Below are 14,700 nucleotides of genomic sequence, written 5' to 3' on the forward strand. Positions count from 1 at the left end.
CTTCAATGAGAATGATAGATCCATAACTCACATTTCTATGTGAATTTAGTCAGGTCGCCCAAAAAGTTACATATTGCAGATATAACGGACTCAAAGTGAATCGGGTCATTTTTCAACAACACGTGGTTAGCCATGGGGTTTTGTTCAGTAACATCACAGCTGGAACGCACTTTTGACCAATCAGATTGTCTGGTGGGAACTAACCATTTCATAATGATATTTAATATGATCTCTCCCCCTACAGAGTGTCATCGCAGAGTCTGCCCACATGGCTGGCCCAGATACAAGACACACTGCTATCACTACGTCCCCTCGTGACCACATGGCCAGAGGCAGAGGTACCTGGACGTTTTGCTGTAGATAATTGAGATCAGCTGTGTGGGTGATTTTAAGTATTGATGGTTTAATGAGAGATCATCCGCTTATTTAAGGATTTTGGACACTGGCCAGCCGGGCTGGTAGACCGCAATTTCTACTAGCCAGGGTCCAAAATGTGCTATGTGATAATGGAAAAGACAATAATTGACCTGCATCTTGGGCTAGTTGGAAACATTTTCTACAAGCCTGGTCTGAAAAGCACTAGACTTGGGCTAGCTGGGATGCTATCTCCATCCCTGTCTGGTGGCCATACATTGTTGCAGTTGACTCTGTAGGTTTAGTCTCTGTTCAACAGGGTTGAGAAACTATAACATGATGTGCTAGTCCTTCTGTTTACCCTACATTCTATCTCTGTCTAACTCTCTCTCTCTCTCTCTCTCTCTCTCTCTCTCTCTCTCTCTCTCTCTCTCTCTCTGTCTCTCTCTCTCTCTCTCTCTCTCTCTCTCTCTCTCTCTCTCTCTCTCTCTCTCTCTCTCTCCTCTCTCTCTCTCTCTCTCTCTCTCTCTCTCTCTCTCTCTCTCTCTCTCTCTCTCTCTCTCTCTCTCCAGAGGAAATGTTTGCTCTTGGGAGGTAATCTGGCATCAGTGCACAGCCTTCCCCAGTATCGTTTTCTTCAGTCTGTCATCAAGAAGAGTACCAAGAAAAGCGCAGCGCACCTGGATTGGAGCCAACGATGCCATCAAGGTCTGTTCAACCCTCATGAAACATATAGGATGCATTGATTCTTGATGAATTCCATCTATAAAGGCCTAGTGGTGCCTCAACCCTCATATCAGTTTGTTTTCTGATATTACAAACACTGTATAGCTTCAAGCCATGGTTAAATCATGATGATCTCATATGGTCATTCCTGGCATCAATAGCTCTGTCTAGGAATCTGAGAGTGGTTACATTTCTCCAGGCCCATCCCTCAGCTATTTACCCAAACAGTGGTGGGTTGCCAATTAGCTATTTTCCAATTCCCAGATTGCCCTTTAATTACAGTAATTACAGTGTAAATATATAGTGTTTACTGTGTGCTGGTGATGCATCCTCCTATGTGCTCTGTAGGAGGGTCTTTGGCTGTGGAGTGACGGGTCCAGGTTTAACTACCAGAACTGGGCCCCGGGGCAACTCCTCTAATTCCAACCATGGTGTTGTGAAGGACAACACGAACGGCCGGGAGCATTGCATGGAGATGAACTACGGAGGTACAATGCTGTCACCAGAGTATTCTCCCTCTCATTATACATCAAACATTTGGATAGTTGTAAAATGCATCTTAAAGGGAATTTGTTCCTTTATTAGCTACATATTTATAAAACCAACATAGATACAATACCTACCTTTTGTGTTTCTCTCTTTCCCAGCATCCCACCGCCAGAATGATGTCCCCTGCTGGTTTGAAACTTCCCTTCCTGTGTTCCATAAAGCGGTGATGGCTACATTTTAGGAGAGAATACATTGGAGAGGCTCTCAGCATATGAGATTGTTTTAAATAAAGACACAGTCTGCAATATTACCTTTTGTTCAGTGGTCATTTATATAAAACACCAGCTGGAGATAATTATGAAACTCTGTAGTGTGAAGGTCCAAATAACATACTTGGTGAATGGAAATGTTCAACAGTTGCTTCTCACTTTGTAATACCTTTGACTTGTCGTCAACATGTTCTACATTTTCATAGTCAAACCAGATATGACCAATTCTACACTAACACATTTGATGTAAATCACCACCATCATCATCACACATCATCATCATCATCATCATCATCATCACCATCATGATCATCATTACAATCGTCATCATCACCACCATCATGATTATCATTACCATCATCATCATCACCATCATCATCATCACATGCGGTAGTTGCCTACCCTTAGTCTTATCCTGAGCGACTTAAAAGGGGTTGTGTGTGTAGTTGTATTAGTAGTATGGGGGATATGTGTGTAGTTGTATTAGTAGTATAGGGCTGTGTGTGTAGTTGTATTAGTAGTATAGGGCTGTGTGTGTAGTTGTATTAGTATTATGGGGCTGAGTGTGTAGTTGTATTAGTAGTATAGGGATGTGTGTGTAGTTGTATTAGTAGTATAGGGCTGTGTGTAGTTGTATTAGTAGTATAGGGCTTGTGTGTAGTTGTATTAGTAGTATAGGGCTGTGTGTGTAGTTGTGTGTGTAGTTGTATTAGTAGTATGGTGCTGTGTGTGTAGTTGTGTTAGTAGTATAGGGCTGTGTGTGTAGTTGTGTTAGTAGTATGGGGCTATGTGTGTAGTTGTGTTAGTAGTATGGGACTGTGTGTAGTTGTATTTGTACTATAGGGCTGTGTGTGTAGTTGTATTAGTTCTATGGTGCTGTGTGTGTAGTTGTGTTAGTAGTATAGGGATGTGTGTGTAGTTGTGTTAGTAGTATAGGGCTGTGTGTGTAGTTGTGTTAGTAGTATAGGATTGTTTGTGTAGTTGTATTAAAAATATAGGGATGTTTGTTTAGTTGTATTAGTTGCATGGGGCTGTGTGTGTAGTTGTATTAGTAGTATAGGGCTGTGTGTGTAGTTGTATTAGTAGTATAGGGCTGTGTGTGTAGTTTTGTTAGTAGTATAGGGCTGTGTGTGTAGTTGTGTTAGTAGTATAGGGCTGTGTGTGTATTTGTGTTAGTAGTATGGGGCTGTGCGTGTAGTTGTGTTAGTAATATAGGGTGTGTGTGTAGTTGTGTTAGTAGTATAGGGCTGTGTGTGTAGTTGTGTTAGTAATATAGGGGCTGTGTGTGTAGTTGTGTTAGTAGTATAGGGCTGTGTGTGTAGTTGTGTTAGTAGTATGGGGCTGGGTGTGTAGTTGTATTAGTATTATAGCATTGTGTGTGTAGTTTTATTAGTAGTATAGGGTTGTGTAGTTGTATTAGTAGTATAGGGCTGTGTGTGTAGTTGTATTAGTAGTGTAGGGCTGTGTAGTTGTATTAGTATTATAGCATTGTGTGTGTAGTTTTATTAGTAGTATAGGGTTGTGTAGTTGTATTAGTAGTATAGGGCTGTGTGTGTAGTTGTATTAGTGGTATAGGGTTGTGTGTGTAGTTGTATTAGTAGTATAGGGCTGTGTGTGTAGTTGTATTAGTAGTATGGGGCAGTGTGTGTAGTTGTGTTAGTAGTATGGGGCTGTGTGTAGCTGTATTAGTAGTATGGGGCTGTGTGTAGCTGTATTAGTAGTATAGGGCTGTGTGTGTAGTTGTATTAGTAGAATGGCGCAGTGTGTGTAGTTGTATTAATATTATAGCATTGTGTGTGTAGTTGTATTAGTAGTATAGGGCTGTGTGTGTAGTTGTATTAGTAGTATAGGGCTGTGTGTGTAGTTGTATTAGTAGTATGGGGATTTTTGTGTAGTTGTATTAGTAGTATGGGGCTCTGTTTGTAGTTATATTAGTAGTATAGGGCTGTGTGTGTAGTTGTATTAGTAGTATGGGGCTGAGTGTGTAGTTGTATTAGTAGTATAGGGTTGTGTGTGTAGTTGTATTAGTAGTATGGTGCTGTGTGTGTAGTTGTGTTAGAAGTACGGGGCTGTGTGTGTAGTTGTATTAGTAGTATGGGGCTGTGTGTGTAGTTGTATTAGTAGTATGGGGATTTTTGTGTAGTTGTATTAGTAGTATGGGGCTCTGTTTGTAGTTATATTAGTAGTATAGGGCTGTGTGTGTAGTTGTATTAGTAGTATAGGGCTGTGTGTGTAGTTGTATTAGTAGTATGGGGCTGTGTGTGTAGTTGTATTAGTAGTATGAGGCTGTGTTCAGTTGTATTAGTAGTATAGGGCTGTGTGTGTAGTTGTGTTAGTAGTATGGGGCTGTGTGTGTAGTTGTATTAGTAGTATAGGGCTGTGTGTGTAGTTGTATTAGTAGTATGGTGCTGTGTGTGTAGTTGTATTAGTGGTATAGGGTTGTGTGTGTAGTTGTGTTAGTAGTATAGGGCTGTGTGTGTAGTTGTATTAGTAGTATAGGGTTGTGTGTGTAGTTGTATTAGTAGTATAGGGCTGTGTTTGTAGTTGTATTAGTAGTATAGGGCTGTGTGTGTAGTTGTATTAGTAGTATGGGGCTGTGTGTGTAGTTGTATTAGTAGTATAGGGCTGTGTGTGTAGTTGTGTTAGTAGTATGGGGCTGTGTGTGTAGTTGTATTAGTAGTATGGGGCTTTGTGTGTAGTTGTATTAGTAGTGTGGGGCTGTGTGTGTAGTTGTATTAGTAGTGTGGGGCTGTGTGTGTAGTTGTATTAGTAGTATGGGGCAGTGTGTGTAGTTGTGTTAGTAGTATGGCACAGTGTGTGTAGTTCTATTAGTATTATAGCATTGTGTGTGAAGTTTTATTAGTAGTATAGGGTTGTGTAGTTGTATTAGTAGTATGGGGCTGTGTGTGTAGTTGTATTAGTAGTATAGGGCTGTGTGTGTAGTTGTATTAGTAGTATGGGAATTTTTGTGTAGTTGTATTAGTAGTATGGGGGCTCTGTTTGTAGTTATATTAGTAGTATAGGGCTCTGTGTGTAGTTGTATTAGTAGTATGGGGCTGAGTGTGTAGTTGTATTAGTAGAATAGGGTTGTGTGTGTAGTTGTATTAGTAGTATGGTGCTGTGTGTGTAGTTGTGTTAGAAGTACGGGGCTGTGTGTGTAGTTGTATTAGTAGTATGGGGGCTGTGTGTGTAGTTGTATTAGTAGTATAGGGCTGTGTGTGTAGTTGTATTAGTAGTATGGGGTTGTGTGTGCAGTAGTATTAGTATTAAGGGGCTGTGTGTGTAGTTGTATTAGTGGTATAGGGCTGTGTGTGTAGTTGTAGTAGTGGTATAGGGCTCTGTGTGTAGTTGTGTTAGTAGTATGGGGCTGTGTGTGTAGTTGTATTAGTAGTATGGCTGTGTGTGTAGTTATATTAGTAGTATAGGGTTGTGTGTGTAGTTGTATTAGTAGTGTAGGGACGTGTAGTTGTATTAGTGGTATGGGGCTTTATGTGTAGTTGTATTAGTAGTGTGGGGCTGTGTGTGTGTAGTTGTGTTAGTAGTATAGGGCTATGTGTGTAGTTGTGTTAGTAGTATAGGGCTGTGTGTGTAGTTGTATTAGTAGTAGGGGGATTTTTGTGTAGCTGTGTTAGTAGTAAGGGGATCTGTTTGTAGTTGTATTAGTAGTATAGGACTGTGTGTGTAGTTGTATTAGTAGTATGGTGCTGTGTGTGTAGTTGTGTTAGTAGTATAGGGCTGTGTGTTTAGTTGTATTAGTAGTATGGGGCTGTGTGTGTAGTTGTATTAGTAGTATGGTGCTGTGTGTGTAGTTGTGTTAGTAGTATAGGGCTGTGTGTGTAGTTGTATTAGTAGTATGGGGCTGTGTGTGTAGTTGTGTTAGTAGTATAGGGCTGTGTGTGTAGTTGTATTAGTAGTATGGGGCTGTGTGTGTAGTTGTATTAGTAGTATAGGGTTGTGTGTGTAGTTATATTAGTAGTATAGGGCTGTGTGTGTAGTTGTGTTAGTAGTATAGGGCTGTGTGTGTAGTTGTGTTAGTAGTATAGGGCTGTGTGTGTAGTTGTATTAGTAGTATAGGGCTTGTGTGTAGTTGTATTAGTAGTATAGGGCTGTGTGTGTATTTGTATTAGTAGTATGGGGCTGTGTGTGTAGTTGTATTAGTAGTATAGGGCTGTGTGTGTGACTGGTTTTTAGCTTGCTTGCATTGATGATTAAATTTTTCTTCCAGTTGGCATTCAGTACTTTTGATTTGCCAATACACTCACACAAGGTCTGGGCCGTTATTCACAAAGTGTCTCAGAGTAGAAGTACTGGGCCCGTATTCACAAAGTTTCTCAGAGTAGAAATACTGGGCCCTTATTCACAAAGTGTCTCAGAGTTGAAGATCTGGGCCCGTATTCACAAAGAGTCTCAGAGTAGAAGATCTGGGCTCGTATTCACAAAGTATCTCAGAGTAGAAGTACTGGGCCCGTATTCACAAAGTGTCTCAGAGTAGAAATACTGGTCCCTTTTTCACAAAGTGTCTCAGAGTTGAAGATCTTGGCCCGTATTCACAAAGAGTCTCAGAGTAGAAGATCTGGGCACGTATTCACAAAATGTCTCAGAGTAGAAGATCTGGGCCCTTATCCATAAATTGTCTCAGAGTAGAAGATCTGGGCCCTTATTCACAAAGTGTTTCAGAGTAGAAGATCAGGGCCCGTATTCACAAAAAGAGTCTCATAGTAGAAGATCTGGGCCCGTATTCACAAAGTGTCTCAGAGTAGAAGATCTGGGCCCTTATTTATAAAGTGTCTCAGAGTAGAAGATCTGGGCCCGTATTCACAAAAGAGTCTCATAGTAGAAGATCTGGGCCCGTATTCACAAAGTGTCTCAGAGTAGAAGTTCTGGGCCGTTATTCAAAAAGTGTCTCAGAGTAGAAGATCTGGGCCCGTATTCACAAAGTGTCTCAGAGTAGAAGATCTGGGACCTTATTCACAAAGTGTCTCAGAGTAGAAGATCTGGGCCGTTATTTATAAAGTGTCTCAGAGTAGAAGATCTGGGCCGTTATTTACGAAGTGTCTCAGAGTAGAAGATCTGGGCCCTTATTCACAAAGTGTCTCAGAGTAGAAGATCTAGGCCCGTATTCACAAAGTGTCTCAGAGTGGAAGATCTGGGCCCGTATTCACAATGTGTCTCAGAGTAGAAGATCTAGGACCCTATTCACAAAGTGTCTCAGAGTAGAAGATCTGGGCCCTTATTTATAAAGTGTCTCAAAGTAGAAGATCTGGGCCCTTATTTACAAAGTGTCTCAGAGTAGAAGATCTGGGCCCTTATTTACAAAGTGTCTCAGAGTAGAAGATCAGGGCCAGTATTCACAAAGTGTCTCAGAGTAGAAGATCTGGGCCCGTATTCACAAAGTGTCTCAGAGTAGAAGTTCTGGGCCGTTATTCACAAAGTGTCTCAGAGTAGAAGATCTGGGCCCGTATTCACAAAGTGTCTCAGAGTAGAAGATCTGGGCCCGTATTCACAAAGTGTCTCAGAGTAGAAGATCTGGGCCATTATTCTCAAAGTGTCTCAGAGTAGAAGATCAGGGCCCTTATTTATAAAGTGTCTCAGAGTAGAAGATCTGGGCCCTTATCCATAAATCGTCTCAGAGTTGAAGATCTGGGCCCGTATTCACAAAGTGTCTCAGAGTAGAAGATCTGGGCCGTTATTCACAAAGTGTCTCAGAGTAGAAGATCAGGGCCAGTATTCACAAAGTGTCTCAGAGTAGAAGATCTGGGCCCTTATCCATAAAGTGTCTCAGAGTAGAAGATCTGGGCTCGTATTCACAAAGTGTCTCAGAGTAGAAGTACTGGGCCCATATTCACAAAAGAGTCTCACAGTAGAAGATCTGGGCCCGTATTCACAAAGTGTTTCAGAGTAGAAGATCAGGGCCCGTATTCACAAAAGAGTCTCATAGTAGAAGATCTGGGCCCGTATTTACAAAGTGTCTCAGAGTAGAAGTTCTGGGCCGTTATTCACAATGTGTCTCAGAGTAGAAGATCTGGGCCCGTATTCACAAAGTGTCACAGAGTAGAAGATCTGGGCCGTTATTCACAAAGTGTCTCTGAGTAGAAGATCAGTGCCAGTATTCACAAAGTGTTTCAGAGTAGAAGATCTGGGCCATTATCCATAAATTGTCTCAGAGTAGAAGATCTGGACCCTTATCCATAAAGTGTCTCAGAGTAGAAGATCTGGGCTCGTATTCACAAAGTGTCTCAGAGTAGAAGATCTGGGCCCTTATTTATAAAGTGTCTCAAAGTAGAAGATCTGGGCCCTTATTTACAAAGTGTCTCAGAATAGAAGATCTGGGCCCTTATCCATAAATTGTCTCAGAGTAGAAGATCTGGGCGCGTATTCACAAAGTGTCTCAGAGTAGAAGATCTAGGCCCGTATTCACAAAGTGTCTCAGAGTAGAAGATCTGGGCCCGTATTCACAAAGTGTCTCAGAGTAGAAGATCTGGGACCTTATTTATAAAGTGTCTCAGAGTAGAAGATCTGGGCCCTTATCCATAAATTCTCAGAGTTGAAGATCTGGGCCCATATTCACAAAGTTTCTCAGAGTAGAAGATCTGGGCCGTTATTCACAAAGTGTCTCTGAGTAGAAGATCAGGGCCAGTATTCACAAAGTGTCTCAGAGTAGAAGATCTGGGCCCTTATCCATAAAGTTTCTCAGAGTAGAAGATCTTGGCTCGTATTCACAAAGTGTCTCAGAGTAGAAGATCTGGGCCCATATTCACAAAGTGTCTCAGAGTAGAAGATCTGGGCCCGTATTTATAAAATGTTTCAGAGTTGAAGATCTGGGCCCGTATTCACAAAGACTCTCAGAGTAGAAGATCTAGGCCCGTATTCACAAAGTGTCTCAGAGTAGAAGATCTGGGCCCGTATTCACAAAGTGTCTCAGAGTAGAAGATCTGGGCCCGTATTCACAAATTGTCTCAGAGTAGATGATCTGGGCCCTTATTCATTAAGTGTATCAGAGTAGAAGATCTGGGCCCTTATTTACAAAGTGTCTCAGAATAGAAGATCTGGGCCCTTATTCACAAAGTGTCTCAGAGTAGAAGATCTGGGCCCGTATTCACAAAGTGTCTCAGAGTAGAAGATCTGGGCCATTATTCACAAAGTGTCTCAGAGTAGAAGATCTGGGCCCTTATTTATAAAGTGTCTCAGAGTAGAAGATCTGGGCCCTTATCCATAAACTGTCTCAGATTTGAAGCTCTGGGCCCGTATTCACAAAGTGTCACAGAGTAGAAGATCTGGGCCGTTATTCACAAAGTGTCTCTGAGTAGAAGATCAGTGCCAGTATTCACAAAGTGTTTCAGAGTAGAAGATCTGGGCCATTATCCATAAATTGTCTCAGAGTAGAAGATCTGGACCCTTATCCATAAAGTGTCTCAGAGTAGAAGATCTGGGCTCGTATTCACAAAGTGTCTCAGAGTAGAAGATCTGGGCCCTTATTTATAAAGTGTCTCAAAGTAGAAGATCTGGGCCCTTATTTACAAAGTGTCTCAGAATAGAAGATCTGGGCCCTTATCCATAAATTGTCTCAGAGTAGAAGATCTGGGCGCGTATTCACAAAGTGTCTCAGAGTAGAAGATCTAGGCCCGTATTCACAAAGTGTCTCAGAGTAGAAGATCTGGGCCCGTATTCACAAAGTGTCTCAGAGTAGAAGATCTGGGACCTTATTTATAAAGTGTCTCAGAGTAGAAGATCTGGGCCCTTATCCATAAATTCTCAGAGTTGAAGATCTGGGCCCATATTCACAAAGTTTCTCAGAGTAGAAGATCTGGGCCGTTATTCACAAAGTGTCTCTGAGTAGAAGATCAGGGCCAGTATTCACAAAGTGTCTCAGAGTAGAAGATCTGGGCCCTTATCCATAAAGTTTCTCAGAGTAGAAGATCTGGGCTCGTATTCACAAAGTGTCTCAGAGTAGAAGATCTGGGCCCGTATTCACAAAGTGTCTCAGAGTAGAAGATCTGGGCCCGTATTTATAAATTGTTTCAGAGTTGAAGATCTGGGCCCGTATTCACAAAGACTCTCAGAGTAGAAGATCTAGGCCCGTATTCACAAAGTGTCTCAGAGTAGAAGATCTGGGGCCGTATTCACAAAGTGTCTCAGAGTAGAAGATCTGGGCCCGTATTCACAAATTGTCTCAGAGTAGATGATCTGGGCCCTTATTCATTAAGTGTATCAGAGTAGAAGATCTGGGCCCTTATTTACAAAGTGTCTCAGAATAGAAGATCTGGGCCCTTATTCACAAAGTGTCTCAGAGTAGAAGATCTGGGCCCGTATTCACAAAGTGTCTCAGAGTAGAAGATCTGGGCCATTATTCACAAAGTGTCTCAGAGTAGAAGATCTGGGCCCTTATTTATAAAGTGTCTCAGAGTAGAAGATCTGGGCCCTTATCCATAAACTGTCTCAGATTTGAAGCTCTGGGCCCGTATTCACAAAGTGTCACAGAGTAGAAGATCTGGGCCGTTATTCACAAAGTGTCTCTGAGTAGAAGATCAGTGCCAGTATTCACAAAGTGTTTCAGAGTAGAAGATCTGGGCCATTATCCATAAATTGTCTCAGAGTAGAAGATCTGGACCCTTATCCATAAAGTGTCTCAGAGTAGAAGATCTGGGCTCGTATTCACAAAGTGTCTCAGAGTAGAAGATCTGGGCCCTTATTTATAAAGTGTCTCAAAGTAGAAGATCTGGGCCCTTATTTACAAAGTGTCTCAGAATAGAAGATCTGGGCCCTTATCCATAAATTGTCTCAGAGTAGAAGATCTGGGCGCGTATTCACAAAGTGTCTCAGAGTAGAAGATCTGGGCCCATATTCACAAAGTGTTTCAGAGTAGAAGATCAGGGCCCGTATTCACAAAAGTGTTTCAGAGTAGAAGATCAGGGCCCGTATTCACAAAAGAGTCTCAGAGTAGAAGATCTGGGCCCGTATTCACAAAGTGTCTCAGAGTAGAAGTTCTGAGCCGTTATTCACAAAGTGTCTCAGAGTAGAAGATCTGGGCCCTTATCCATAAATCGTCTCAGAGTTGAAGATCTGGGCCCGTATTCACAAAGTGTCTCAGAGTAGAAGATCTGGGCCGTTATTCACAAAGTGTCTCAGAGTAGAAGATCAGGGCCAGTATTCACAAAGTGTCTCAGAGTAGAAGATCTGGGCCCTTATCCATAAAGTGTCTCAGAGTAGAAGATCTGGGCTCGTATTCACAAAGTGTCTCAGAGTAGAAGTACTGGGCCCATATTCACAAAAGAGTCTCATAGTAGAAGATCTGGGCCCATATTCACAAAGTGTTTCAGAGTAGAAGATCAGGGCCCGTATTCACAAAAGAGTCTCATAGTAGAAGATCTGGGCCCGTATTTACAAAGTGTCTCAGAGTAGAAGTTCTGGGCCGTTATTCACAATGTGTCTCAGAGTAGAAGATCTGGGCCCGTATTCACAAAGTGTCACAGAGTAGAAGATCTGGGCCGTTATTCACAAAGTGTCTCTGAGTAGAAGATCAGTGCCAGTATTCACAAAGTGTTTCAGAGTAGAAGATCTGGGCCATTATCCATAAATTGTCTCAGAGTAGAAGATCTGGACCCTTATCCATAAAGTGTCTCAGAGTAGAAGATCTGGGCTCGTATTCACAAAGTGTCTCAGAGTAGAAGATCTGGGCCCTTATTTATAAAGTGTCTCAAAGTAGAAGATCTGGGCCCTTATTTACAAAGTGTCTCAGAATAGAAGATCTGGGCCCTTATCCATAAATTGTCTCAGAGTAGAAGATCTGGGCGCGTATTCACAAAGTGTCTCAGAGTAGAAGATCTGGGCCCATATTCACAAAGTGTTTCAGAGTAGAAGATCAGGGCCCGTATTCACAAAAGTGTTTCAGAGTAGAAGATCAGGGCCCGTATTCACAAAAGAGTCTCAGAGTAGAAGATCTGGGCCCGTATTCACAAAGTGTCTCAGAGTAGAAGTTCTGAGCCGTTATTCACAAAGTGTCTCAGAGTAGAAGATCTGGGCCCTTATTTATAAAGTGTCTCAAAGTAGAAGATCTGGGCCCTTATTTACAAAGTGTCTCAGAATAGAAGATCTGGGCCCTTATCCATAAAGTGTCTCAGAGTAGAAGATCTGGGCGCGTATTCACAAAGTGTCTCAGAGTAGAAGATCTAGGCCCGTATTCACAATGTGTCTCAGAGTAGAAGATCTGGGCCCGTATTCACAAAGTGTCTCAGAGTAGAAGATCTGGGATCTTATTTATAAAGTGTCTCAGAGTAGAAGATCTGGGCCCTTATCCATAAATTGTCTCAGAGTTGAAGATCTGGGCCCATATTCACAAAGTTTCTCAGAGTAGAAGATCTGGGCCGTTATTCACAAAGTGTCTCTGAGTAGAAGATCAGGGCCAGTATTCACAAAGTGTCTCAGAGTAGAAGAACTGGGCCATTATCCATCAATTGTCTCAGAGTAGAAGATCTGGGCCCTTATCCATAAAGTGTCTCAGAGTAGAAGATCTGGGCTCGTATTCACAAAGTGTCTCAGAGTAGAAGATCTGGGCCCGTATTCACAAAGTGTATCAGAGTAGAAGATCTGGGCCCGTATTTATAAATTGTTTCAGAGTTGAAGATCTGGGCCCGTATTCACAAAGAGTCTCAGAGTAGAAGATCTAGGCCCGTATTCACAAAGTGTCTCAGAGTAGAAGTTCTGGGCCCGTATTCACAAAGTGTCTCAGAGTAGAAGATCTGGGCCCGTATTCACAAATTGTCTCAGAGTAGAAGATCTGGGCCCTTATTTATTAAGTGTATCAGAGTAGAAGATCTGGGCCCTTATTTACAAAGTGTCTCAGAGTAGAAGATCTGGGCCCTTATTCACAAAGTGTCTCAGAGTAGAAGATCTGGGCCCGTATTCACAAAGTGTCTCAGAGTAGAAAATCTGGGCCATTATTCACAAAGTGTCTCAGAGTAGAAGATCTGGGCCCTTATTTATAAAGTGTCTCAGAGTAGAAGATCTGGGCCATTATCCATAAATTGTCTCAGAGTAGAAGATCTGGGCCCTTATCCATAAAGTGTCTCAGAGTAGAAGATCTGGGCTCGTATCCACAAAGTGTCTCAGAGTAGAAGATCTGGGCCCTTATTTATAAAGTGTCTCAAAGTAGAAGATCTGGGCCCTTATTTACAAAGTGTCTCAGAATAGAAGATCTGGGCTCGTATTCACAAAGAGTCTCAGAGTAGAAGATCTGGGCTCGTATTCACAAAGTGTCTCAGAATAGAAGATCTGGGCCCTTATTCACAATGTGTCTGTTCTGTTACATTCCTTGAGTAGTATATTAAGCATAAGGGTGATTTCCTACAAACTTCATGTTGTACAATACAGGTGATTATATTGATAAAAGTCACCTTGTCCAGAGAGATTTACATGGTTATCAAAACGTCACACCAAGGTAAGCCAACATTAAACACAGCCCTTATTTTAAGTGTTTCTAAAAACCCCTTATGGGAAAAATGTATGGTGGAAAAACGATTGGAACCATTTCCATGTTTGACCGCTAGGTTTTATGGGTATTATGACTCATACTGTGGTACTCTATGGAACGCTGCATTGCAGAGGCAGTTGCAGTGTGTTCTGTGTGGTGCATAGGTTGGATTTATCGAATTTACACCTCGAACACACCTACATCATTATTACTCGAAATGGTACACAGCATTGTCTGGATATGTGTGCAACAAATGTTAAACATTCACCCTCTGCTACTATCGTATATGAAGATTATGTCTTTGTTAAATGTTTTTCATGAAGAAATGGAATGTTGTTTATGTTAGTATATGTTTTAGTGTAACAGTCAGGAAGTGTGTTGTAGACAGGAGAGACTGGTGATTGGCCAGAAGAGGGAGCCACCCATCTTTTTGCATTGTTTATAAATAGGGGTTAAACGAAGAAGAAAGTCAGAACGAGCAGCCATTCTGAGGCGTCGCTCTCCGGGTGTCATGTCACCTGTCACTTATGCTGAAAGCTCGTGATTTTAATAAAAGCCTCTAACACGATGCAGCATAAACGGACTCTTTGTTGACAGCAATAATATGCCACCATTCACCCGATACGACACTACCATTTCTGTCAAGCCGTCTACACATACAATTTGATGCATATGTTCGATAAATCCGATTTATGCACCACACAGAACGCACTGCAACTGCCATGCAGCTTCCATAGGAAATGAATGTACTTCTGGTGTACCAAAACGGGAAGACGTTGTCGGTGTGATCCAGTCATTATGCACCAAATTGTATGCATAAACGGCTTGATAGAAATATTGGCAGAAGGTGAATGTTGAACTTTTGTTGAACACATATCATATTTGTCTAACACATGCTGTGTACCATTTTGCACAATGAAGCTGTAGGTGTGATCAAGGTGTTGAATAAACGTGATGTCATGTTGCTTTTTCAGGAGGGGAGTAGGCTACATGCAGCTATTGACATGTTTTACACAAAATACATTATCGACATGTTCGTACAAACTTTGTTATCAGTATTGCAAACATAATAACAATTTCATGTTCTTCTTAGCTGCTGAGTTACATGCAGCTATTTACTCTCGCCAAGATATCAGCATATATGGCAAAACTATGGCACCGGGCGATGCAAAACGAACTCGCCCATTGTCAGACTCTTTTTACCCGTCTTGAAACATACTCGGCTGCCTAGAACGTTAGGCTACCCAGAGGTGGAACATAAAATATAATGTAATATAATATGCCATTTAGCAGACGCTTTTATCCAAAGCGATTTACAGTCATTCGTGCATACATTTTTTGTGTGTATGGGTGGTCCCGGGGATCGAACCCACTACCTTGGCGTTACAAGCGCCG

The 14,700-nt window shown here is 41.8% G+C and overlaps 1 pseudogene; it reads left to right on the forward strand.

Annotated features, from left to right (window-relative positions):
• Window positions 1-225: 225 nt before the first annotated feature.
• Window positions 226-1,796, forward strand: LOC121561997 (annotated as a pseudogene).
• Window positions 1,797-14,700: the final 12,904 nt, after the last annotated feature.

Source organism: Coregonus clupeaformis, unplaced genomic scaffold (assembly GCF_020615455.1).
Source record: "Coregonus clupeaformis isolate EN_2021a unplaced genomic scaffold, ASM2061545v1 scaf1688, whole genome shotgun sequence".
Classification (NCBI taxonomy): Eukaryota; Metazoa; Chordata; class Actinopteri; order Salmoniformes; family Salmonidae; genus Coregonus; species Coregonus clupeaformis.